Source organism: Triticum dicoccoides, chromosome 4A, assembly GCF_002162155.2.
Source record: "Triticum dicoccoides isolate Atlit2015 ecotype Zavitan chromosome 4A, WEW_v2.0, whole genome shotgun sequence".
NCBI classification, from domain to species: domain Eukaryota; kingdom Viridiplantae; phylum Streptophyta; class Magnoliopsida; order Poales; family Poaceae; genus Triticum; species Triticum dicoccoides.
The window spans coordinates 247,075,217-247,080,187 of record NC_041386.1 but is presented as its reverse complement, the minus strand read 5'-3'; positions in this window follow the sequence as shown (position 1 = coordinate 247,080,187).

Genomic DNA, 4,971 nt, shown 5'->3' with positions numbered 1-4,971 from the left:
CATCAACACACCATCTATTACCTTTTGGAGAGTGGTGTCTCCTAGATTGGTTAGGTGTCACTTGGGAGCCTCCGTCAAGATTGTGGAGTTGAACCAAGGAGTTTTTATGGGCAAGGAGATCGCCTACTTCATGAAGATCTACCCTAGTGAGGCAAGTCCTTCGTGGGAGATGGCCATGGTGGGATACAAAAGGTTGCTTCTTCGTGGACCCTTCGTGGGTGGATGCTTCCGTGGATTTGCGCAATTGTTACCCTTCGTGGGTTGAAGTCTCAATCAACGTGGATGTACGATAGCATCACCTATCGGAACCATGGCAAAAATCTCCGTGTCTACATTGCGTTTGCTCCCTCCAAACACCTCTCTTTACCTTCATGTGCAATGTTTTACATTCCGCTACTATACTCTTAGACTTGCATGTGTAGGTTGTTTACTTGACTAGTGCTAAGTTGCTAAAATCTGCCAAGACGTAAAATTGGGAAAAGGCTAGATTTTTATTTGGTAAAGTAGCCTAATCACCCCCCCCCCCTCTAGACATACTTTTGATCCTACATTATCCCATCCGACACGAGTACACCTGTCGGACATTTTATAAACTTATCTGGCACATGTACGATGATTAAATTATCTTGTTAATATAAATCACAAACGGTGCGACAAAAGTAAATGTGTGCAATAGTCTCCTTACCATACATGCTTTATAACCGTGCATTATTTGTCATGGGACGTGCTTCATAAATGGTGTACAACAGAATATCATGTGCGATGGTAATACCATCCCACACGACTAGCAAGGATGGATCGTTTGGGAAATTTGATATATCACAAATGGTTGTGTGACGACTCATGTTCTGGGTAGATGCGGGCATCACATACGCTTAGTTCTACCAAATGTAAGCTTACTTGCTCCCTAGGACCGCTGATTTTCTGGATCGTGTGAGATGGAACCCCCTATAGCACACATGTAAGGCAATGGTTTAAAAGTCTGTCGTGAAAAGGGTAAGAACCATTTGTATAGGATGTCGCTGCACCAGTGGTTGGTCCCTTCGTCAAGTGGAGGTTCAGAATGCATTCCTTCATGTTGTCTTAGAGGAAGATGTTTACATGGGGCAACCTCCTTGATTTGTTGATCCTGATCAACTACGTCATTTTTGTCAGCTGATCGAGGTGATTTATGGTCTCAAATAGACCCCTCACACTTGGGATGCCCATCTTAGTTCAGCTCTTCGGTCACATGGATTTGTTTCGTCCGCTGCACACATATTTGTTCCTTTTACAATGCCCTAAGGTCATGATGTATCTGTTTGTTTATGTTGATGATATTATTCTAATCAATTCTTCATTTGCTGCAGCTGACTAGCTAATATTAAATCTTCGACATGATTTTGCTGCCACAGATCTCAGCCCTATTCATTGTTTTTGGGATTGGAAGAAACTCATACTATTGTTTGTCTCTCGCTCACTCAGAACAAATATTCCCAAGATCTCCTTCGTCGGGCTGGCATGTTGAAGTGTAAGCCCGTATCTACGCCCATGGCTATAACTAAGAAGATTTACACTGATGTTGGTGTGCTTCTCTCTTCTGATGACGCTACGGAGTATTGCAACATTGGTGGTGGTCTTTAGTATCTCACCATCACTCGACTAGATATTCCTTTGCAGTTAATCTTTTCTGCCGGTGTCTTCATGCGCCTCGCGACACACACTGGTCCATGGTCAAACACATTATGCGTTATGTCAGACCCACTGCTTCTTTTGGTTTGTGTTTAGCCTGCCTCCTCTGGTGTGTTGTCTGCCTTTTCTGATGCGGATTGGGTGGTGAGTCCTGATGATCAGCAATCCATGGGTGGATCTGTGTTTTTTGGCTTAAACTTGACCGCCTAGAATGCTTGGAAGCAAGCCACCATTTCTCGGAGTAGCATAGAAGCTGAGCACAAAGTTGTTGTCAATTCTACTACTGAACTTAATTGGGTATAGTCCTTGCTGCAAGAGTTGGGTATCCCTCAAGACATGCCTCTAGTTCTCTGATGTGATTATACTGCGCCACTTATGTTTCATCCAACATTGTTCTCCATGCACTGATGAAACATATTGAAGTAGACTTTCATTTTGTAAGGGAACATGTTGCACAGAAGCTATTACAAATCAAGTTGATCTCGTCTAAAAATCAACTTGCTGACATCTTTACTAAGCCATTGCCAATTCCTGTTTGAAGTATGTCAGTGCAAACTTAACCTTCTTGACACCGGTTCAGATTCTAGGAGGGTATTAGAATTCAGACTGTATACGACTGTAGCTTTTAACCTTCCATACATATCTTCTTATACCAACACATGCAATATATATAGAGATGTACACACACCCCCAAGGGTCATGCGATTCCCTTGGATCCTCCTAAACATAATTTGTACACTAAAAACAACAACTCATACACTAATACTCCCTCCTTTTTGGTTTATTGGGCTCATCTTATTTTCTTGGTTTTCCATATTATAAGTCTCATTTTCACTTCTTTCCACCACATGTTCACATTTTAAGGTGCATTAAATTGATGCAAGGAAGGGTTAAAAGAAACTAACCAATGCATGTAGCCATTCTTGTGTTAGACAAACTAGGGTTTGGAACAATGCTCGATACCCTTGGTGGGTACGGCTGTCATATATTTATAAGAGGGAACTGTACAAATACAGGTTATGTTACAACACGTATATCTACTATATACTTAGTCTAACACCCTCCCTCAATCTTAGCTATGTCCTGAAACACTCAGAAGGTTAAGATTGCGTCGACATCCTTTGAAAGAAGGCAAGGGTAAGGGTTTAGTGAAAATATCAGCAAGTTGATCCTTAGAAGAAACAAACTTGATCTGAAGGAGCTTCTGAGCAACACGTTCCCTCACAAAGTGATAGTCAACTTCAATGTGCTTCGTTCGTGCATGAAATACTGGATTGGTTGAAAGATATGTGGCACCAATTTTATCACACCAAAGGATAGGCGGCTGAGTTGGAGAGACCTTCAACTCTCGAAGCAACGATTGCACCCACATGATCTTAGTTGTGGCATTAGCAACCACTTTGTACTCAGCTTCAGTACTACTCCGAGACACCATAGCTTGCTTGCAAGCTTGTCAGGCGATCAAGTTAGGTCCAAAGAACACAGCATTTCCCCCTGTGGACCGCCGATCATTAGGACTACCAGCCCAGTCGGCATCAAAAAATGCTGAGATTAGTCCAGAAGGTGCAGGCTGAAGATGGAGACCATATGAACCAGTGTGACGAACATAGCGCAAGATGCGCTTAACGGCTGACCAGTGAGGATCACACGATGAATAATGGTACTGGCACACACGGTTAACTACAAATGATATGTCTGGTCAAGTGATGAGCAAGTACTGCAACCCACCAACAATGTTGTGGTACTCAGTGGCATCCTCGGGAGAGAGCAAGTCACCAACAAGAGCTGTTAGTTTGTTTGTGGCAGACATAGGAGTCGTAGCAGCCTTGCACTGCAACATACCTGCACAACATAGGAGATCCTGGGAGTACTTCTTCTGAGTAAGAGTCAAGCCACCATGAGAATGAAGAACCTCCAGACCCAGAAAATAATGCAGTCTCCCAAGATCCTTAACAGCAAACTCAGCACCAAGAGAGGACACAAGCCGATCCGTAGCAGCAGCAGACGAACTAACAAGGATGATGCCATCAACATAGACCAGAATGTACATAGTCACCTCTGGTCGCTGAAAAATAAACAAAGACATGTCCGCTGCAGAAGGCACAAACCCATGCGCACGAAGAGCAGCGCCAAGACGTGCATGCCACGCACGAGGGGCCTACTTCAGACCATAGAGAGCTTTGACAAGACGACACAAATGATGTGCCTGAGAAGGATCAACAAAACCTGGCGGCTGACGCATATAAACCTCTTCTTCCAGAACTCCATGGAGAAAAGCATTCTGAACGTCAAGCTGTCGAAGCGACCATCCTCGAGTAATAGCCAAGGAGAGAAGAACATGAATAGTGGTTGGTTTAATAACAGGACTGAATGTGTCTGCATAATCAATGCCATACCGTTGTTTGAGTCCCTTGGCAACCAGGCATGCCTTGTATCTCTCAGTGGAGCCATTAGCATGTTTCTTCGCCTTGAATACCCATTTAGAGTCAATGACATTGACACCAGATGGAGGTGGAACCAAACGCGAAGTGTTGTTTCTTTGAAGAGCATGGATCCCCTGCTCCATCGCAGCACGCTAGTGTGGAATGCCAAGTGTTGCCTGAAAATGTTGCAGTTCAGTCGTAGGATCGGCCTCAGCATGCGCCATACAGGCCGCAAGCCACGCGACAGTGCCATCAGTGCGCTTCTTCGGTTGGAAGATGCCACTCTTTCTGCGAGTATGAGGACGCAGGATGACGGGCGGAGGTGGCGGTGGAGCAGCCACCACAGAGGAGCCACTGTCCAGCAGCGGCGAGGAGGACACGCTTGTGGGCGAGCCAATGATCGCGTCCGGTGGCATGGTCAGGGTCGACGCCGGGCCTGGAGTGATCGCCGAGGACAGGATGGGCGTGATCGGCGAAAACAAGCCAGGCGATGACAACCCACCCGAAGCATCGAGCGGTGAGGCCGTCGGCCCAGGTGACAGTGCCGCGGGGTCAGCCTGTAACTCCCGGATAATCATGCTACAGCAATCTCACGTTGATGGTGCCACGTCACCTCTGTCACTGTAGTTAATCACGGGTTAAATAAAAACCGTTTCGAAATTCAAATTCAAATTTATGATGGCAATAAAAGTTTTCAAAAATTAAAACTAAAAAGTTTGGTGGTTGTCAAATATTACATCGGTAATTATGGTGGAGTGCACACATTTTTATAAAGTGTCTGAATATTCTAAAATGAATTAAAACAGAAAAGGAAAAATAAGAAAAAAAACCGAATAAATAAAGGGAGGGGGAAAACCCCCTGGCCAACTGGGCCAAA